Source organism: Rana temporaria, chromosome 5, assembly GCF_905171775.1.
Source record: "Rana temporaria chromosome 5, aRanTem1.1, whole genome shotgun sequence".
Classification (NCBI taxonomy): Eukaryota; Metazoa; Chordata; class Amphibia; order Anura; family Ranidae; genus Rana; species Rana temporaria.
In genome coordinates this window covers 11,377,769-11,401,401 of record NC_053493.1, presented here as the reverse complement: position 1 = coordinate 11,401,401, position 23,633 = coordinate 11,377,769, and positions in this window count along the sequence as shown.

Below are 23,633 nucleotides of genomic sequence, written 5' to 3'. Positions count from 1 at the left end.
TTATATATATTATGCATTGCAATGAGCTTGTGTAACTTAACAATTAAAAAACAGAAAAAATCGACCCGGGTTTACTTCCACTTTAAAGTGCGATAGCCCTTAAAATTGCCCTGGGCAGGAAGGGGGTGAAAGTGCCCAGTGGGCAAGTGGTTAAGTGGCGGGGGATGAATAAAGACACGCTGTGCAACATATGTGAAGGATCTTCATGTATCAAGTCCTTGACATTTTCTGAATGCATATTGATTGGTGCTTGTAGTTTCACAGAACCTGATGAAGTGCGGTTGGAGACCCACAAAACGCGGCGTCATTTATCCTATTGTTTTCCCCGACCCCACCCCCCTATATCACATCAAGGAGTCAAGTCATGTTAAGTGGAGGGGGGTGAATAACAGTATGTTGTGCAACATATGTGAAGGATCTTCATAAATCTTTTTCAGGATATTTGCTGAATGCATATTGATTGTCATTTATTGTTTCGCAGAAACCTGATGAAGTGTGGTTAAAGATTAATGAAACGCGTTGCGATTGATCCTATAACTCCCCCTGACCAGTCTCTATTTTACATCAAGGAGTCAAGTCACGTTAAGTGGACGGGGATGAATAACGATACGCTGCGCAACATATTATGTGAAGGATCTTCATGTATCCATGTCCATGGTATTCTCTGAATACATATTGACTGTTTTTTATAGTTTCACAGAACCTGATGAAGTTACATAGTAGGTGAGGTTGAAAAAACGAAACAGTTCCATCAAGTCCAACCTAAATGTGTGTGATTATATGTCAGTATTACATTGTATATTCCTCTATGCTGGGGTCGTTCAGGTGCTTATCTAATAGTTTTTTTAAATTATCGATGCCCCCGCTGAGACCACCGCCTGTGGAAGGGAAGTCCACATCCTTGCCGCTCTTACAGTAAAGTACCCTCTACATAGTTTAAAGTTAAACCTCTTTTCTTCTCATTTTAATGAGTGGCCACGTGTCTTGTTAAACTCCCTTCCGCAAAAAAAGTTTATCCCTATTGTGAGGTCACCAGTACGGTATTTGTAAATTGAAATCATAACCCCCCCTCAAGCGTCTCTTCTCCAGAGAGAAAAAGTTCAGCGCTGGCAACCTTTCCTCATCACTAATATCCTCCAGACTCTTTATTAGCTTTGTTGCCCTTCTCTGTACTCTCTCCATTTTCAGTTCATCCTTCCTGAGGACTGGTGCCCAGAACTGGACAGCATACTCCAGGTGCGGCCGGACCAGAGTCCTATAGAGAGGGAGAATAATTGTTTTATCTCTTGGAGTTGATCCCCTTTTTAATACACGACAATATTCTGTTTGCTTTGTTAGCAGCAGCTTGGCCATTGCTGAGTCTATCATCTACTAGGATCCCCGGGGTCCTAGTCCATCCTAGATTCCCCCAGAGGTTCTCCCCCCAGTGTATAGATTGCATTGGTATTTTTGACACCCGAATGCATTACTTTAAATTTTTCTACATTGAACCTCATTTGCCATGTAGTTGTCCCACCCCACTAATTTGTTCAGATCTTTTGGCAAGGTTTCCACTTCCTGCTGCAAAGTTATTGCCCTGCTTAGCTTAGTATTGTCCACAAATCCAGAGATTGAACTGTTTACCCTCCAGGTCGTTTATGAACAAATTAAATAGGATTGGTCCCAGTACAGAACCCTGGGGGACCCCACTACCCACCATTGACCATTCTGAGTACTCCCCATTTATCACCACCCTCTGAACTCGCCCCTGTAGCCAGTTTTCAATCCATGTACTCTCCCTATGGTCCATGCCAACGGACCTTATTTTATACAGTAAATGTTTATGGGGAACTGTGTCAAATGCTTTTGCAAAATCCAGATACACCATGTCACATACCTGGTGGAGATCGAGCAGTAGACGGGGCTTCTCTTTCACCTCCTGTCCAATACCCCTGGTATAGATGACAGAGAGTGGAGGACACAGAGTGGCACGAGGGACGATGTAGTAGATGGCTCCCGCTGGGCCTTGGCAGAGACCTGATGGCTGGAGATCACTGGGCAGGTACCATAGACAGGAACTCCGTGTTGCCGGAACAGCAGGCGGAGGCGTAGCCGGAATGGAAGCCAGGGGGTCATCAACAGCCGAGAAGAGCAGGTATCGAGACGTGAGGCAGAGACTAAGTCAGGATACAGGCCGGGTCTGGTACACAGTCGGGCCGCGAGGTACAAGAACATAAAGCAGGAGCAGAGTCAACACAAGCCGAGGTCACAGGTAGACAGGTGGAGATCAAGACAGGTACAGATGAAGCCGGGTCAAACACAAGGAACAGGAACAGGTCTGGTAACAGGAAACAAGCTGAAAGACCACTCAGCAAAGTGTGTAAGCCATTGCCTGGTTTAAATAGGTGCACTGGCACAAGTGCGCGCAAGTGTGCATGCATGCACGCCGGCTCGTACCCACGCGCTCTCATGCATGCGCTAGTGCATGCCCTTTCTTGTGCACATCCTGGTATGCTCGTGCCTGTGTAAATGTGCCTGTGCCAATAAGCGCTTGTTACCTGGGTTTCTCCTACACACCACGTCTACTGTCCTTCCTTTATCGAGATGGCAACTCACCTCCTCATAGAAGGTTAATAGATTGGTTTGGCAAGAAAGATTTTTCATGAATCCATGCTGATTACTGCTAATGATACAGTTGTCATTTGCTAAAATCTTGTATATAGTTCCTTATCATCCACTCCAAGAGCTTACATACTATTGATGTTAGGCTAATTGGTCTGTAATTCCCAGGGATGTATTTTGGACCCTTTTTAAATATTGGCTTTTCTCCAATCAGCTGGTACCATTCCAGTCAGTAGAGTGCGGTTGGAGACCCACGAAACACGTTGTGATTTATCATATCAATCCCCTGACCAGGCCCTATCTTACATCAAGGAGTCAAGTCCTCTTAAGTGTGTGTGTGTGTGTGGGGGGGTGAATAATGATAATTTGTGCAACATATGTGAAGGATCTTATTAGTATTTTTTCCAGGATATTAAAAACTTGCCACATGTTTTTATTATTTTATAATAAATGGAATCATTTTAATAGTAGGGTATATATATTGCATTACTAGGCGCTTTTAAAGACACATATTTATAATGGTTTTTATTACTGGCTGAGAAAAAACGGACTATAATACATAAATTTGAGCGAATTTTCGGACATCTTTTGTAGATGGATCGGCAATTCACCGATGATATATAATGCCTGTCTGACACTGCTCATCGAAATGAAATAATAATTAAATAATAGTAAAAAAAATAACTAAAAAGTACATAAATATTAATGAACAAATAAGAAATAAATTACGACCAGAGCGCAAACACAAATCTGAGCGATGAATTATACCGCTAGCAAAATGTTTGGACAAGTTTTCTAATAAAATTTAATTGGTTAATTGGGGGGTGATGTAACGAGTTTTTAAGGAAAAGCTTTCTTGGAAGCGAAACCTTTTTTTGCCGGTGTAATTTGTGACTTTTCAATTCTCTGGTGGAGTTATTGACTGGAGTAGAGAGGCTGAAAAGTATCGGAAACTTTCATAAGTAGTAATCATAAAAAATAATAATAGTAACGGAGACAGCAATATTAGTAACAAAGGCAGCGAAAGGGGGACAAAAGGTCACCGGGGTGGATTAATATTTCAGAGACATATTAAAAACCTATTTATTGTGTTGGGGGTTTGGTGAACATTTATTGGAAGTGCTCGGTAGAAATTGATATTTTGTTCTTTACAATCGTTTGCTGGACAGTCGTATAGGTATGAGTCATATACTCCATAATCTCAGGCTGCCAGCTGACCCCCCGGTGGCGTCCCGGGGTATGCTGTCATTAAGTGCAAAACTTCCAGTGACCTTACCATGAGCCTGGATTCACGCTTGAGCATCAGCGTTTTCATGTAACTCTGGAATGTATTTCTTTTTTGCATCTTTTTGCATGTTTTTATCCAATTTTTTGCCATTTTCAAGCTTGGGTGTTTTTGTTTGAGTCAACGGCCAATGAGTTACTCTGAGAACAGGATGGTTCTTAGACGCAAAATTTTTCAGGTGCTCCCAAAGAAGCCTACTGTGACAAAAAATGAACAGTCATGCCCGGAAGAAGCTCCAGGACTTTTGCTAAATGTCAAGTGACAGATGTAAACGTGCACAATAGAAAAATCAAAAAATTTGGTGCCGAAGAAGTAAGTCTGCCTACGAGTCATAGAGATCTCTATGATTAAAACTGAACTCCAGGCTAATTTTTAGGGCTGTGAATGCATTGCATGGGTTAGCTACTTGTTTTGGTTTAAGGGTTGGGAGAGCTGAGATTTGTTCAATTAATCCTATAATCCTTCCAGTACAGGGCCAGTCCCCTCAGCGACCCCCCCATGGTCCAGCAGTCTTGTGTGGTGGACTGTTGTTTCTCATGTCATCACGCCCATAATTGAGCTCTGGATGTGAAAATTACAGGACAGAGGGGTAACTAGAACCTTCAGGACCCCGGTGCAATAAATCATTAAGAGCCCTCCGACTGGGGGCCTTTCCACTGATCCCAGGCCCTTTACTCCCATTGTGGGGCTCTTTGTGACAGTCCTGTAGCAGGCAGGGGCGGACTGACAACTCATGGGGCCCCCGGGCAATAGAAGACTATGGGGCCCCTGGGCCTACAGATGGCCACCATGCCAGGAGGCAGTGCAGAGGCAGGGCAGCTAAAATCTCAGGATTTTCACATCAGAAGCATGTTGGTTTCAGACATATCAGAGACAGATGTAAAAAAAACATAGATTTTTACATACTGTCCCTGGTTTTACTGAGCCTGGCAACCCTGATGGGGCCCCCTAGCGACATGGGGCCCTCGGGCAGTGCCCGAGTGACTCAATGGTCAGTCCGCCCCTGGTAGCAGGCCACCTTCCTGCCAGCTAGGATCCCCCCTACTGTGGGGGGACATCAAAGCCTTGTCCCAAGTGCGACTTTTGCAACCCTGGTAGTTTCACCACTGGTGTTAGTAGTTTTTTTTGTTTTTTTATAACGGTTTTACTTCTTTATTTTACAATTTTATTTGGGGGGCTTTTGGGAAATATCAGATGTCTCACTTTTGAGACGGGGAAGGGGACTGAGGCCAGATTCATCAGTCCCTTTCTCTGCCTCAGCTGCACAGAATGAATAAAAAGCAATAGCTTGGTGCAGGTCTTCTTTTTCATTCATAACCTAGTTTACTATGCCCCAGCTAAGAATAAATTAAGATGGGCGTGATAACTGATCACTGACTCTGATTATTAAGACAAGGAAAGGATGTAGATAATGGGGGGGTCAGAGTGGTTCAAACTCCCCCTAGAGCATCCTGCCAAAAAAAAATACAAGATGTGCTTGGCTCCCTGCCCTACTGCCACACATGGCACCAGTAACAGGCAGCCCAGCATTCAGTGGTGTATGCAACATTAACAATGTAGCAACCAGCAGGTTGTAAGATGATCATTACGTACAAGCCGCACTCATCGCTGGGCTGTCGGGTGGCCACTTCTATTGGTAACCAGGTAGCTGAGCACACTGAGCACAGTGGAAGCAAGCGGCACCTGTAACTCTGCCCACCGCTCTCTACACCCTGTATTCCCATTGGCTTGCAGTGCCGCATTCCTGTTGTGGGCTTCGGGGAGGAGCTTTGCTTGGGCAGTGGAGCACAAAACGCTGAAGGCATGTGCAGTAGTGTGTAGCCGCTGGATTAAACTTCTGCTTTCCAGTTCCCTCCAGTCAGGCGTGTACCTCTCTCTTTTGGCTGCCCTGGACCCAAAGTGAGTATAACAGAATAACCCGGGACAAACAGAGACTTTGTAAGGATGAGGGGTACTCCTGTACCGGCGTCACCAAGGAGTCTTATGTCTAGGGTCACCTTATGTCCGATAGGGCCATAGGGTGACTGAGAAATTATATCCTAAATTACAGGACAGGGGACATCACTGATAGTTCATATTGCAGGATCTTGAGATATTGCAAGTTGTTGGTTAATTGTGACCCAACCAGTCAATAGTGACTCATTTCTATGATTAGCCCTGGCTAGTGACATGCTAATTGAGTCAGGCTTCTGGAAGACCTTTCATTGTGTGATAACACTGCTTAAAGCCTATTGATGCTCAGAGGTGTGAATACCTTTCTGCCAAGCTGTATGCGGAGACAGAATGTCTGTCTAGGGATGTGGATTGAGAAGAGATCATTGTGTGATGGTGTTTTGTTTGAGTTCTGTTAATGAAGGAATGTGCAGTGATTAGATCATGATAATTATAGCCCGGCGCCGAGATGTCTAGAATGTTTAGCAATTAGCCATCTGAAGGTGTATTGAAGCCCCCAGGGTGTGGGTGGAGAATTTGATTGTTCATGTGCCTTGAAAACTGTATAAAAGCTGAGAGTGAACCATTAAAGTTGTCTTCATTTTGGAACAAGTACAGAGCTGCGTGTCTCGTCTTGATTCTGGGGAAATGGGATGGATCGGGTCCTGTTGGTTGGAGTGTCGATAAGCTGTAATGGATGGAATGAAATATCGTGAACGGATTTAACCCCTGTCCCATTTGGGGTTCCTTTACAGTGAGTGTCCTCACACTGTCACGCTGTGCTGCACTGCTGCTGCTTGCATTCATCCTGTTCATAGAATTCATAAGCGAGACTGTGAGCACTGGAGGGGCAGAGCAGGGAGCCACTGACTGACAGTCACCACCAGTGGCGGCCTGTCCATAAAGGGCACATAGGCGCCGCCTCCCCTATCCATGCGTCCAACCCCCTGATCTACATATCAGTGGTGCCAGACCATGGATTCCAATGTGGCAGGGAGGGGTGTTTTTTTGAAGCACCAGATTACAGCCAGATGCTCTAATAGGCTTAAAAAAAAGCCTCAGAACCCAGAGCATTGCACTCCGAGCCTACCCAGTTGTGTGACCGTAGCGAATGAATTTTCAGGAGGCAGGTCTGTGAGAGCTGTTTCCCGATTGGCCAAAGCGTCAGGCGATCCAATTGGATGCCTAATGCTTTGGCGGAAGAGGGGACACACAGCGGAGGAAGCTGGATGAGCAGACACCGGAGCCGCCGTGGCCGCCGCCTGCACTCCAGGGGAGGAGGAGAGGGCACCACAGCCCTTCCACGTGAGCTGGTAAGTGCAGGACCACTCACAGGGGGGTGCTGTTTCAGTACCAGGCCACGCCGCCGGGGGGGGGGGGGGGGAGTTGTTTGTTTGCCCCGCAAAAAGAAGAACCCACCAGCCGCTACTGGTCACCACTCTCGACTCAGAGCCAAGGTGAAAACTGAGTGATCAGTTGTGTTTGATCGCTAAGTTTTCACTGTAGAGCTGGAGGGGACAGAATGATGTAGCATTGGATCAATGATAGGTGAGTAGGTGATAGATGAGTATAATTTTTTTTTTTTTTTTTTTTTTAAGTCCATACTTCTCTTTTCATATGATAAATATACCCGGCATCCTTTAAATTGTATATATTATTTAAAAAAAAATAAAGATATTTATGGATAGTACATAGAGGGAGGCCCTAGAACTGGTCCCGAATCTGCTGACGACCGGCCATATGATACATCCCCTGTGGTTTGAGCAAATAATTCTGTCGTTTGCGTATATATTTATGACAGCAAACGTGGTGGAAGGACATGAGAAGCATCAGAGGTTATAAATGCAAATATTACTGTAAGTGTATAAATCATGAATCTTTGGCTTGGCGGGAAGGGCGTGGGATTTTTGTTCTATGCACGATGGAAATTTGGCCCCGGGTTGTGGCTTTTAAAATTTTAATTGGCCAATTTATATTCGAGTGAGGTCTGCAAAATATAAACATATTTATTTCACTTCGACTTCTGCTTTGTGTCTGTTAGAACTTGGGAGTTTTCCTAATATTTCTAATGCTATTCTATTATTTTCATTTGAAGAGGATCTCCGGAGAAAGAAGTTATCTCCTTCCCCTTCCACCCCTGTTGTTTATCAGACACCTGCTCAATGATCTCTATGGGAGGGCTGTGCAATATGTCAGCCCTTATCTGAAACCATATGAGTTGAGATGGATTCATTATAAAAGTACCGTATTTATCGGCGTATACCGCGCACTATTTTGCCCTGAAAATCAGGGCAAAATCGCGGGTGCGCGGTATACGCCGATACCCGCTTTCCCGCGCTGAATTAGAATACTGCGCCGGCATATACCGAGCGCAGTACACTCGTGTATTTTCGGGCAGTTTCGGCGCCTCTCGCGCTGACGTCCTGGACGTACAGGACGTCAGCGCGAGAGTAGCCGAGCCTGCCCGACGATACACGAGTGTACTGCGCTCGGTATATGTCGGCACAGTATTCAAACTCGGTGCGGGGAGGACGCCGCAGAAGGACGCCGGACCCGACGAAGAGGACACCCGAAGCCGCAGACGGACGCCGGACCCGACGAGGCCGCCGATGGACGCCGCGGAAAACACCAAAACTGTAAGTACAAAAAAATTTTTTTTTCACAGGAATTCGGGGCAAGTTTAGGGGTGCACGCTATACGCGGGAGCGCGCTATACCCCGATAAATACGGTAACCACAAAGCTTCATTTTATTTTCATTTTATGTTTTCTGCTTTGATTTTTTTTCCTTTTTGTGAAACATATAAAGTTAAATAAATGAGGATCATACAAGCAAAGGTCCTTTAACCACTTAAGGACCCCTTCACGCCGATATACGTCGGCAGAATGGCACGGCTGGGCACAAGCACGTACCTGTACGCCCTCTTTAAGTGCCCAGCTGTGGGGTCGCGAGCGCGCCGCCGCTGGCGTGCTCGTGACCTGGTCTGAAGCTCCGTGACCGCGCCCACGGGAACCGATCGCCGCCGGTGTCCCGCGATCAGTCTCAGGAGCTGAAGAACGGGGAGAGGTGAGTGTAAACAAACCTTCCCCGTTCTTCATTGTGGCAGGTCTCAGTACACACGATCGATCCAAACCGATGAGAATGGTCTGACGGACCGTTTTCATTGGTTCACCGCTGAAGTGGCCTGATGGTCTGATGTGCGTACACACCATCAGTTCAAAAACCGATCGGGTCAGAACGCGGTGACGTAAAACACAACGACGTGCTGAAAAAAACGAAGTTCAATGCTTCCAAGCATGCGTCGACTTGATTTTGAGCCGATGCTTTTGTGTACTAACCATCGGTTTGGACCTATCGGGCAGCGGTCCATCGGTTTGATTTTAAAACAAGTTCTAAAATTTTTGACCGAAGGACAACGGACCGATGGGCCGTACACGCGGTCGGTTTGGACCGATGAAACTGGACTGCAGGCCGTTTTCATCAGTTTGGACCGACCGTGTATACGCGGCCTCAGTGATCATCTGTTCCCTGATATAGGGAAAGACGATCACTGAGGTCACACGTCCAGCCCCGCCCCCCTACAGTTAGAAACACATATGAGGTCACACTTAAGCCCTACAGCGCCCCCTAGTGGTTAACTCCTAAACTGCAATTGTTATTTTCACAGTAATCAGTGCATTTTTACAGCACTTTTCGCTGAGAAAATGACAATGGTCACAAAAATGTGTCAAAGCTTTCCGATGTGTCCGCCATAATGTCGCAGTCATGAAAACAATTGCTGATCGCCGCCATTAGTAGTAAAAAAAAAAAAAAATATTAATAAAAATACAATAAAACTATCCCCTATTTTGTAAACGCTATACATTTTGCACAAACCAATCGATAAATGCTTATTGCAATTTATTTTTACCAAAAATATGTAGAAGAATACGTATCGGCCTAAACTGAGGGAAAAAAAATGTTTTATATCTTTTTGGGGGATATTTATTATAGCAAAAAGTAAATAGGAATGAAAGTTTTGAAATATCAGAATCTACCACAAATAAAAATACACACAATGTACTTCTCTGTTGACTTCAATGCATTTTACCAAATCATCTAAATTCACCAGAATGTCCCAATTTTTGCCTAAATTTCTTTGAAGCCAGCACTCCCAATTTTGCTTGTTAAGCCTCGTACACACGCTCGGTTTTCTCGGCAAGAACCAGCAAGAAAACTGCTGCCAGAGCTTTCTTGACGAGTAAACCGAGCGTGTGTACCAGGCTTTGAGGTTTCTCGTCAAGAAAACTGCCCAGAATCTCAACGAGAAAAATAGAGAACCTGCTCTCTATTTTCTTGTCGTGATTCTCGACAGTGTTTTCCTGCCGAGAAACCCGAGTGTCTGTATACTTACCTGTCGCTGTGGAAAACAGCGCATGCTTGAAATTACTTTGACGCATGCGCGGTAGTTTCCAAGGCATAGGTAGGGTGTAGCAAGATACCTACCCTGGTTTCTATAAATATGCTTGTAATTTTTATGCAGAATGAAACTTTTGAAATATTAAAATGTACCACCAGAAACTGAGGGCCGGATTCTTAGAGGAGATACGACAGTGTATCTCCAGATACGCCGTCGTATCTCTGCGTCCGGCCGGTCGTATCTATGCGCCTGATTCTTAGAATCAGTTACGCATAGATGTTTGTTAGATCTGACAGGCGTAAGTCTCTTACGCCGTCGGATCGTAACTGCATATTTACTCTGGCCGCTAGGGGCGTGTACGCTGATTTACGCGGCGAAATATGTAAATCAGCTAGATACGCGAATTCACGAACATACGCCCGGCCGACGCAGTAAAGTTACGCCGTTTACATTGGGCTTTTCCCGGCGTATAGTTACCCCTGCTATATGGTTGCGTAAGTGCGGCGTACCAATGTTAAGTATGGCCGTTGTTCTCGTGACGAAATTTGAAAATTTTAGGTTGTTTGCGTAACTCGTCCGTGAATGGGGCTGGACGTAATTTACGTTCACGTCAAAACCAATACGTCCTTGCGGCGTATCAGGAGCAATGCACACTGGGAGATTTCCACGGACGGCGCATGTGCCGTTCGTGAAAAACGTCAATCATGTCGGGTCACACAACATTTACATAAAACACGCCCCCCTGTTCCAAATTTGAATTAGGCGGGCTTACGCCGGACGATTTACGCTACGCCGCCGCAACTTACGGAGCAAGTGCTTTGAGAATACAGCACTTGCCCGTCTAAGTTGCGGCGGCGTAACGTAAATCGGATACGTTACGCCGCCGCAGAGATACGCCGCTGGACGAGAATCTGCCCCATAGTGTACTTCTTCGTTGACTTCAATGCATTTTGCCAAATCATCAAAATTTACCAAAATTTACTAGTTTTCACCTAAATTTCTCTGAAGTCAACACTCCCAATTTTGATCGTCACTCACCCCATCCTGAAAGTGCTTGTAATTTTTTTTTTTAAAAAACATTCAAGAAAGTGCTTGTAATTTTTATGTGGAATAAAGCTTTTCATATATTAAAGAAAAAAAAAATACGCACAATGTGCTTCTCTGGTGATCTCAATGCATTTTACCAAATCATCTAATTTTGCTAAAATGGCCCAATTTTTGGCCTAAATTTCTTTGAAGCCAACACTTCCAATGCTGCTTTTTTAATATTAAAATCTACCAATTAAAAAAAAATATACATAATGTGATTCACTGTTGAGGTCAATGTATTTTACCAAATCATGAAAATTTACCAAAATTTACCAGTTTTAACCTAAATTTCTCTGTAGCAAACACATTTTGCGTGTTACTCACCCCTACAAAGGTTTTTCTAAATGTGCTGAATATTTTTTTGCGGAATGAACCATTTGAAATATCAAAACCTGCCACAAAAAAATACACACTGCAATCCATTTTACCAAATCATCTGAATTAGCCAAAATGTCCCAATTTTTGCATACATTTGTTTGAAGCCAACACTCCCAATTTTGCTTGTTACTCACCACTACCCCGGGTTTTATAAAATTGCTTGTCACTTTTATTCGGAATGAACCTTTTGAAATATTAAAATCTACCACTTAAAAAAATATTAATAACAATAATAATCATAATGTGCTTCTCTGTTGACGTCAATGCATTTTACCAAATCTATATATATAAAACTCAACGTGTGTGTATGTATGTATGTATGTGTGTATGTATGTTCCAGCATCACGTCCAAACGGCTAAAGATATTAACATATATGTCAGCAACAAACATAGGATAGGTGGTTTAACCCTTACCCACCCCCATTTGCCATGGTCGGGGTTTTCCTTTAAAGTCCCATTCAACTCTATGGGAAATACATTTTACTTCATAACTTCCAAACGGCTGTAGATATTTCCATTAACACTTGGTCACATGTTACTTATATGTCCACTTAAACTATAGGATAGTTAATTTATCCCTTAACTACCCCCATTTGTGAGGGTCGGGGTTTTTGTTTAAAGTCCCATGCAAATCAATGGGAAATGTATGTTCCCACATAACTTCTGTACGCCTGGAGATATTTCAATAATACCTGCTACACATATTACTTATATGCCAAATAAAAATATATGACAGTTAAATTAACCCTTACCTACACCCTTATATGAAAGATGGGTATATTTATATTACTATGATTTTCCTCCCCAAAAGGTTAAGATAGGAAGACCGGGCAAAGCCGGGTATTCAGCTAGTCATGAATATTTACCAAAATGTCCCAATTTTCAATTACTTTTCTCTGTAGCCAACACTCCCAATTTTGCTTGTTACTCACCCCAACCCTGGTTTTTCTAAATGTGCTGGTCATTTTTATGCAGAATGAAGCTTTTGAAACATCAAAATCTACCACAAAAAAAAAAACACACACAATGTACTTCTCTAGGTAGGGAGACCGCCGCTCCAGGTGAGCACAGGCAGGTAATCAATGTCCACTCAGGAATCACACGGGTGCTGGCAATGCATAGAATTAAGCAAGACTTTTTGGAGTGCGGCTGTCCATCCATTCTCCCACCTGCTTAACAATGTACTTCTCTGTTAACTTCAATGCATTTTGCCAAATCATCTAAATTCACCAAAATGTCCCTAATTTTTGCCTAAATTTCTTTGACGCCAACACTCCCAATTTTGCTTGTTACTCACCCCTACCCTGGGTTTTTATAAAATTGCTTGTCACTTTTATTCGTAATGAACCTTTTGAAATATTAAAATCTACACAAAAAAAATAATAATAATCATAATGTGCTTCTCTGTTGACGTCAATGTATTTTACCAAATCATGAAAATTTACCAAAATGTCCCAATTTTAACCTAAATGTCTCTGTAGTCAACACTCACAATTTTGCTTGTTACTCACCCCAACCCTGGTCATTTTTATGCAGCATGAAGCTTTTGAAATATCAAAATCTACCACAAAAAAACACACACACAATGTAGTTCTCTGTTGACTTTAATGCATTTTACCAAATCATCTAAATTCACCAAAATGTCCCAATTTTTTTTACAAAATTTCTTTGACGGCAATTTTGCTTGTTACTCACCCCTACCCTGCTTGTAATATTCATGTGGAATGAAACGTTTTTAATATTAAAATCTACCACATAATGTGCTTCTCTGTTGATGTCAATGTATTTTACCAAATCATGAATATTTACCAAAATGTTCCAATTTTAACCTTAATTTCTCTGTAGCCAACGCTCACAATTTTGCTTGTTACTCACCCCTACAAAGGTTTTTTCTAAATGTGCTGGTAATTTTTATGCGGAATGAAGCTTTTGAAATATCAAAATCTACCACAAAAAAAAGATACACACAGGGGGCCAGATTCCCGTACATCCTGCGGCGGTGTCGCGTAAGCTATTTACACTACGCCGCCACAACTTACAGGAGCAAGTGCCGTATTCCCCAAACACTTGCTCCGTAAATTGCGGCGGCGTAGTGTAAATGGCCCGGCGTATGGCCGCGTAATTCAAAGGGGGTGGCTTGTATTCAAATTAAGCGCGCCCCCGCGCCGATCGAACTGCGCATGCGCCGGGCGGAAAAATAGCCCAGTGTGCATGCTGGGCTAGTGAGCATCATTGACGTAAAGTCGTATTCGCGGACGACTTAGTAAAACGACGTAACCGACGGAAAAAGACGACGCTGACCCGACGCCATACTTAACATGGCATACGGCGGACTGGCGTAAGGTTACCCCTCATATACCCGGGGTAACCTTACGCTTACGGAAACTACGTAAATGACGACTACGCGGCGCTAATTCGTTCGGGAATCGGCGTATCAGGCTCATTTGCATAGTCAAATGAGAACTGAACGTAAACGCCACCTAGCGGCCAGCGTCGAATTACATTTAAGATTGGACGGTGTAAGTGACTTACACCTTTCGGATCTTGGCCGTATCTATACGAAAATGATTCTAGGAATCACTCGCATAGATACCCGGGGCCAAAAACAGAGATATGACGGTGTTTCCTGAGATACACCGTCGTAACTCTTTGGAGAATCTGGCCCAATGTACTTCTCTGTTGACTGCAATGCATTTTACCAAATCATCTAAATTCACCAAAATGTCCCAATTTTTGCCTAAATCTCTTGGACACCAACACTCCCAATTTTGCTTGTTACTCACCCCTGCCCTGGGTTTTTATAAAATAGCTTGACACTTTTATTTGGAATGAAGCTTTTGAAATATTAAAATCTACCACCCAAAAAATTTATAAAAAATACACCTCCAAAAACTTTCCGACACTCATGTTCATCGGAGAAAATTAATTTACTTTGGCAATTAGCAGACAGCTCAAGAAAATTCAAGCGAGTGACCGGGTCTGATTTTGTTTGCCTTTAACGCTATCCCCCAAAGATTCTTTAAGCTTTCTGACATAGTGTGAGCCATTGACTACAAGCCGAACCTTTTCCATGAGAAGCGCTAGTCATCGGCAAAACGAGGAAACGCAGATGATGATGGTGTAGTTATAAAGTAGCGTACGGCTGTGTTCGTTGGCACCAGGACCCTGTGATGTCAGAATGATATCACTCTGGCTCGACTCAACTTTTCCAGGTCCTCTCTGTCTCTCTCGCTCTCTGACAAAAAAACTATTTATGTTTATTTTGCACTCGTGCCTGTTTAAAGAAGAGAGAAAAAAAAAGGTCACCGGCCGACTTCTGAGCGCCTTATTATGCCGACGTTTACTGAGGAGGCTTGTAACGCTTAACCCGCAGAGGCAGGCCACCCAGAGCTGTGCCCGGGATGACTGAGTTAAAACAGCACAGCTACCAAATGTTCCACTTCTTCAGCCCTATTAGGAAGAGTGACAAGTGAGGACGCCCCGAGTGCTCTGGGAAATGTAGCCGCAGATGAAAACAGGGCGGGAAAAGAATAATGTACTTGTGTAACATAGTAACAACCTCAAACAAGTCTACTGTATTTTTCTACGCCTATGCCAGCCGGGGGGGGGGGGGGGGGACTCTATTGACCTCTGCTGTTACATCCAGCTAAGGGAATGTCGTCAAATTGGATCAAGGCAACGGTGAGATCTGCCTGCCATAATTCCCAGCCCTGCTCCTGTCCACATGGGAGTTTTCGGTGTTCTCATCCACCATTTAGTGTTACAGCTTCTTCTGTTATATTCTTCATAACATAAAAAAACTAGGATGAAGGGAATCTCTCATAATGGGCACAGCAGGTGTACAGACCCAGAAACTCAGCACAGGGATGGTGGGAAACTGCCATTCCACTCCTTGTCAGTGAGGTGTGCAGTTGCTGGTTCCTTTGCTCCTGTGCTCCAGAGACCGGGGGCTAGAGTTAATTCTCTGACCCAGGAGGGATGCTGGATCCTGAGGAGGAGCCGGGCGGGACCCCCCTGGATAGGCCTCAGCCTGTGGAAGATTCTGGGCCTGGCCCAAGGGAGGATGAATCTCCATCTGCCTTTAGACAGAGGATTGTTGAAACGCTGAATCGTATTGAGGAGGAAGAGGAGAAGTTGGTGGCTTTGAAAGCTGAATTTAAAACGAAAAAGCAGATTTGCGTCAAGATGTTTAGTAAGAAGAGACCGGCTCTGAGGCCTGAGTCGAAAGACTTGGAGCACCAGAAAGATCTGGTGAGTTATCTGAAGGAGAGAAGTGGAGCATTTAAAGAAAAATATAAAAATGAAGAAAGATTCAGCCAAATGAGGAGAGGAGCCGCTTCCTGCATGGAGGGTGAGGAGACCAGTGAGGAGAGGAGCCGCTTCCTGCATGGAGGGTGAGGAGACCAGTGAGGAGATGCAGGAACAGACGGAGTCAGCAGTGAGTGAGAAGGTGGGCCCGGAGGATGAGCCCACCTGTTCAACACCTCAGACATCTGCTGAGCCCTCAATGGCGGGGGCCTCTGTCCCTCTCCCTCCCCAGCAATGTGGAACATCTCAGGAGGTTGGGGAAGGTACTGGCATGATGGATTTCATCACAAACCTGGAATCCCTTCCGAATGTGGCTCCCCCTGATGATGAGAAGATGGACACCATTCCTCATCCTGTGGAGGGAAGTTCCACCATGAAGTCTGCAACACCTGGTAAGAAATCTGACCCCACCATCAGCCATAACATCGCTGTGGTGACAGCTCAGCAAGCAGGTGCAGGTACAACAATGGGCTTGCTGAGGGTTGTAGTGCTGCAGGCAGTCAGCCCATAGACAATACACAGCATGCAATACCCTCTGAAAGAAACTGTCAGCTTCAGTCTGCAGAGAGGTCCATGGACAATACAGAGACTTTTCCTGGACCAGGCACTAGGGATGAGCTCCGCGTTCGATTCGAACGTATGTTCGACTCGAACATCGGTCGTTCGATCGTTCGTCGAAACTCGAACAAAACGGGTCGTTCGCGCCAAATTCGAGTGACGCAAAACGTCCCATAATTCACTGGGGTGTTGAGCGCTGATGATTGGCCAAGCATGCTGTATGTCCCGCATGCTTGGCCAATCACAGCGCTCAAAAAACGAAGAGCCATAATTGGCCAAAGCCAGGGTGGCTTTGGCCAATTATGGCTCAGGGGGATTAGTACACGCCCCCCACTATAAAAGGCAGCCTGCACGGCTGCCTAGTGTAGTGTGTTGGCGGTTCTAGAGAAGATCAGTCAGTCAGACAGAGAGAGATAGAGAGATAGAGACACAGTGTCTTAACTAGATAGATAGATAGATAGATAGATAGATAGATAGATAGATAGATAGATAGAGTAGGAAGTGTAGTCAGTATAGTTAAAAGTACAGTTTGTAGAGAATATATTCACATCCTTAGGCGTTGTCAATATATTTATAAACTGTACAGCTCAGCTAGTTTATCTATCAGGCAGGAGATTGTTCTACATGCAGCGCTCTAACGTGTTGTATTGCCTGCATTAGGGATTTACTTTAAATATAATTATTCTGTGTTATTTAACGTGTGCTAGTTAATTGCACACACAGACGCATTACCTGTTACTGCACGTGTGCAATTTATTTGCACAGAAGCGCAGTCGCTGTTAATGCAACTGGGCTATTGAATTGCACAGAAACGCAGTCGCTATTACTGCGTGCGTGCTGTTTAATAGCAACTAAAGGCAGTTGGTGTCACTGCGTGCGTGCTGTTAAATCGCATTTGACCGCAGTCGCTATTACTGCGTGCTGTTTAATAGCAACTAAAGGCAGTTGGTGTCACTGCGTGCGTGCTGTTAAATCGCATTTGACCGCAGTCGCTATTACTGCGTGCGTGCTGTTTAATAGCAACTAAAGGCAGTTGGTGTCACTGCGTGCGTGCTGTTAAATCGCATTTGACCGCAGTCGCTATTACTGCGTGCGTGCTGTTTAATAGCAACTAAAGGCAGTTGGTGTCACTGCGTGCGTGCTGTTAAATCGCATTTGACCGCAGTCGCTATTACTGCGTGCGTGCTGTTTAATAGCAACTAAAGGCAGTTGGTGTCACTGCGTGCGTGCTGTTAAATCGCATTTGACCGCAGTCGCTATTACTGCGTGCGTGCTGTTTAATAGCAACTAAAGGCAGTTGGTGTCACTGCGTGCGTGCTGTTAAATCGCATTTGACCGCAGTCGCTATTACTGCGTGCGTGCTGTTTAATAGCAACTAAAGGCAGTTGGTGTCACTGCGTGCGTGCTGTTAAATCGCATTTGACCGCAGTCGCTATTACTGCGTGCGTGCTGTTTAATAGCAACTAAAGGCAGTTGGTGTCACTGCGTGCGTGCTGTTAAATCGCATTTGACCGCAGTCGCTATTACTGCGTGCGTGCTGTTTAATAGCAACTAAAGGCAGTTGGTGTCACTGCGTGCGTGCTGTTAAATCGCATTTGACCGCAGTCGCTATTACTGCGTGCGTGCTGTTTAATAGCAACTAAAGGCAGTTGGTGTCACTGCGTGCGTGCTGTTAAATCGCATTTGACCGCAGTCGCTATTACTGCGTGCGTGCTGTTTAATAGCAACTAAAGGCAGTTGGTGTCACTGCGTGCGTGCTGTTAAATCGCATTTGACCGCAGTCGCTATTACTGCGTGCGTGCTGTTTAATAGCAACTAAAGGCAGTTGGTGTCACTGCGTGCGTGCTGTTAAATCGCATTTGACCGCAGTCGCTATTACTGCGTGCGTGCTGTTTAATAGCAACTAAAGGCAGTTGGTGTCACTGCGTGCGTGCTGTTAAATCGCATTTGACCGCAGTCGCTATTACTGCGTGCGTGCTGTTTAATAGCAACTAAAGGCAGTTGGTGTCACTGCGTGCGTGCTGTTAAATCGCATTTGACCGCAGTCGCTATTACTGCGTGCGTGCTGTTTAATAGCAACTAAAGGCAGTTGGTGTCACTGCGTGCGTGCTGTTAAATCGCATTTGACCGCAGTCGCTATTACTGCGTGCGTGCTGTTTAATAGCAACTAAAGGCAGTTGGTGTCACTGCGTGCGTGCTGTTAAATCGCATTTGACCGCAGTCGCTATTACTGCGTGCGTGCTGTTTAATAGCAACTAAAGGCAGTTGGTGTCACTGCGTGCGTGCTGTTAAATCGCATTTGACCGCAGTCGCTATTACTGCGTGCGTGCTGTTTAATAGCAACTAAAGGCAGTTGGTGTCACTGCGTGCGTGCTGTTAAATCGCATTTGACCGCAGTCGCTATTACTGCGTGCGTGCTGTTTAATAGCAACTAAAGGCAGTTGGTGTCACTGCGTGCGTGCTGTTAAATCGCATTTGACCGCAGTCGCTATTACTGCGTGCGTGCTGTTTAATAGCAACTAAAGGCAGTTGGTGTCACTGCGTGCGTGCTGTTAAATCGCATTTGACCGCAGTCGCTATTACTGCGTGCGTGCTGTTTAATAGCAACTAAAGGCAGTTGGTGTCACTGCGTGCTGTTAAATCGCATTTGACCGCAGTCGCTATTACTGCGTGCGTGCTGTTTAATAGCAACTAAAGGCAGTTGGTGTCACTGCGTGCGTGCTGTTAAATCGCATTTGACCGCAGTCGCTATTACTGCGTGCGTGCTGTTTAATAGCAACTAAAGGCAGTTGGTGTCACTGCGGCTATTTTGTTACTTTACACTTGAGCCAAGTCGCTCTTACTGTGTGGTTGCTGTTTAATACCATCTGAAAGCAGTTGGTGTGACAGCGACTATTTTGTTACTTTACACTTGAACCAAGTCGCTCTTACTGTGTGATTGCTGTTTAATACCATCTGAACGCAGTCGGTGTGACAGCGACTATTTTGTTACTTTACACTTGAGCCAAGTCGCTCTTACTGTGTGGTTGCTGTTTAATACCATCTGAACGCAGTTGGTGTGACAGCGACTATTTTGTTACTTTACACTTGAGCCAAGTCGCTCTTACTGTGTGGTTGCTGTTTAATACCATCTGAACGCAGTTGGTGTGACAGCGACTATTTTGTTACTTTACACTTGAACCAAGTCGCTCTTACTGTGTGATTGCTGTTTAATACCATCTGAACGCAGTCGGTGTGACAGCGACTATTTTGTTACATAACACCTGAACGCATAACTATGGCTGGAAGGACAAAGAGAGGCAGAGAGTCACGAGGGCAAGCAGGCTCTGCATCTAGAGGTAACGCTGGTGATGGATGTGGTGCATCCTCTTCAGCACGTGGCCGTGGCCGCTCGTCCTTCTTTTCGGGAGCTGGCCGTGTTGAGCCTCAACATGCTGAGAAATTAGTTGAGTGGATGACCAAGCCGTCCTCATCCTCCTCATCCTCTCTCACACAGACTGATTATAGTTTGTCTGGCAAAGCAGCTGCCAAGGCGTCCTCTACCCTCTGCACAATGGGATCACACAATCCTTCCCTAGTCCCACCGTGTCCTCCTGAGGAGTCCCCCGAACTGTTTCAACACAGTGTTGGGTACATGCTAGCTGAAGATGCACAGCGTTTTGAAGACTCCGATGACGGAACACTGATAGAGGAAGGCATTGATGTGAGCCCAGGGAGAGGGGGTGGCCGAGAGGGACAACAATCTGGGAGTGATGTTCCCCCAGCTGGAGCATACTGCCAGGTTGTCGCCAGTGATGATGAGGAGGGAGGGGATGATGAGGTCATTGACTCTACCTGGGTGCCTGGTAGGAGAGAGGAGGAGGAGGAAGAGGACGAGGCACAGGCACATCTTCAAAGAGGCAGGAAGCCCTCCAGGGGTCAGCTTAAGGGCAGTACACCAACTGCATTACGTGGCGCTGCTGTGTCTCAACGGTACAGCAAAAGTTCTTTGGTGTGGGCCTTTTTTGAAACCTGTCCATCAGATGCTACCTTTGCTGTTTGCAACATATGTCTCAAGCGTATCTCGCGTGGCCAAAACATCACCCGCTTGGGCACCACATGCTTGTCCAGACATATGTCGACCTGCCATGCAGCTCGTTGGCAGGCATACCAGAAAGACCCACACCAAAGACCAAAGCGGTCCTCCCCTTGCCCTTCTGTGACCTCAAACCCCACTAGACCCCTAGTCCTCTCTGCAGCCTGCACCGAAGGTGTAGAAATAGGTGTGTCACAACGTAGTAGTGGTAGTACATCCGGCCAATCTACTGATATTACCAGACAAATTTCCCTGCCCCAGCTGCTGCAGCGCCGAAAGAAGTACGCTCCCAGCCATCCACATGCCCAGCGGTTGAATGCTAGCTTAGCAAAATTGCTAGCACTTCAACTGCTACCTTTTCAGTTGGTAGATTCTGCCCCCTTCCGTGAGTTTGTGGAATGTGCAGTACCTCAGTGGCAAGTACCCAAACGCCACTTTTTTTCACGGAAGGCGATTCCGGCTCTCTACCGGCATGTGGAAGGCAATGTCCATACCTCGCTGGACAGGGCGGTCAGTGGTAAGGTGCATCTTACCGCTGACTCATGGTCCAGCAGGCATGGACAGGGACGTTACCTGTCTTTTACGGCCCATTGGGTGACTCTGCTGGCAGCTGGGAAGGGCGCAGGTCAAGGCACAGTAGTTTTGGAGGTTGTTCCACCACCACGCCTCCAAAACACTACAACTGCTTGTGACACACCTCTCTCCTCCACCCCCTCCTCTTCTTCTTCCTCTGTGGCCTCTTCCTGTGGTGATGTTGGCTCAGAACCAGCCGTGCTCCGTAGGCGTACGACGGGCTACGCAGGAATGCAGGCCAAGAGATGCCATGCGGTCCTAGAGCTGGTGTGCTTGGGAGACAGGAGCCACACTGGGGAAGAGGTTCTTTCAGCTCTGCAGGGGCAGGCTCAGAGGTGGTTGACGCCACGCCAGCTGAAGCCTGGAATGGTGGTCAGCGATAATGGCACCAACCTCCTCTCTGCCCTGCGACGTGGAAAACTCACCCATGTGCCCTGTTTTGCGCATGTTCTCAATTTGGTGGTGCAGCGGTTCTTGGGCAGGTACCCTGGCTTACAGGATGTCCTGAGGCAGGCCAGGAAAGTCTGTGTGCATTTCCGGAGGTCATATAATGCCACTGCTCGGCTGACAGACCTCCAGAGGGAATACAACCTGCCCAAGAACCGCCTAATCTGTGACATGCCCACCAGATGGAACTCTACGTTGGCCATGCTGCAGCGGCTGCACACGCAGCAGAGGGCCATCAATGAGTACCTGTGCCAATATGGCAGCAGAACTGGCTCAGGGGAGCTTGGGTTTTTTTCACCACGCCAGTGGGCCTTGATCAGGGATGCATGCACTGTCCTGTCACCATTTGAGGAGGCCACGAGGATGGTGAGCAGTGACAGTGCATGCATCAGTGAGACTGTCCCGCTTATTCACATGTTGGAGCACACCCTACGTGGAATAATGGACAGGGCCCTTGAGGCAGAACAGAGGGAGGAAGAGGAGGACTTCCTTACCTCTCAAGGCCCCCTTTATCCAGACACTGTTCCTGCTTGCCCACCTGGAACACAGGAAGAGGAGGAGGAGGATGAGGAAGAGGAGGAGGAGGAGGATTGTATCAGCAGCATGGAGGTGGAGCCTAGCACTCAGCATCAACAGCAGCAGTCTTCAAGGGATCATTTACAGTCCCAAGGAACACGTGGACTTTTACGTGGCTGGGATGAGGTGGCTGAGGATCCTGTCGTCCTCAGTGACCCAGAGGACTGTGCCCCGAATGCCTCTGCAAACCTACGCTGCATGGCCTCCCTGATTCTGCAAAGCCTGCGTAAGGATCCTCGTGTACGTGCTATCAAGGAGAGGGATCATTACTGGCTGGCAACTCTCCTTGATCCACGTTACAAGAGTAAGGTAACGGATCTTATGTTGCCATCGCAGAGGGAGCAGAAGATGAAACTACTGCGGGAGGCCTTGCAGAAGGGTCTGTGCAATGCGTTCCCAGAACCGGGGGGATTACCAAAACCTGGCCCTGGACAACGTCTTGCTGAGGCTTCGGTGAGTCAGAGAAGGAGCGGTGGAGAAGGTGGCCGTCTGACCGATGCGTTCAGACAATTTTTTAATCCGCAGCCCCAAGGTCTGACCGGTTCCAGCAACCATCGCCAGCGTCTGGTTTACATGGTCCGGGAATACCTAGCGGCAAGATCCGACTTGGACACCTTCCCCACGGAAAATCCTCTGGCTTACTGGGTCTTGAGGATGGATCACTGGCCAGAGCTTGCACAGTACGCAATTGAGCTACTGGCTTGCCCTGCATCCAGTGTTCTTTCAGAACGTACATTCAGTGCTGCTGGAGGCTTTGTGACCGATCACAGGGTACGCCTCTCCACCGACTCTGTTGATCGACTGACCTTCATCAAAATGAATCAGGCTTGGATCAACACCGGCTACCAAGCACCTGATGCTGATGTTACTGAATAAGAATTTTGTGTTGAAATATCAGATCCCTTTGAGACTGCTGATGCTGAGTGACTGTCCTGTTGTGCTGCTGATGGAATATCCTTCTCCTCCTCACTTTTCATGCTGTTAGCTAGTAAGAAATTTTGTTTTTCTGTGCTCCGCCACCAGTGCCTAAGGCCTAATTTTTCTGCCCCTGTTTAACAGGGGCGCCTAATAACAATTTTTGATGCAATACTTTGCACGTGGCCTAAGGCCTAATTTTTGTGCCCCTGTGTAACAGGGGCGTCTAATAACAATTTTTGATGCAATACTTTGCACGTGGCCTAAGGCCTAATTTTTGTGCCCCTGTGTAACAGGGGCGCCTAATAACAATTTTTGATGCAATACTTTGCACGTGGCCTAAGGCCTAATTTTTGTGCCCCTGTGTAACAGGGGCGTCTAATAACAATTTTTGATGCAATACTTTGCACGTGGCCTAAGGCCTAATTTTTGTGCCCCTGTGTAACAGGGGCGTCTAATAACAATTTTTGATGCAATACTTTGCACGTGGCCTAAGGC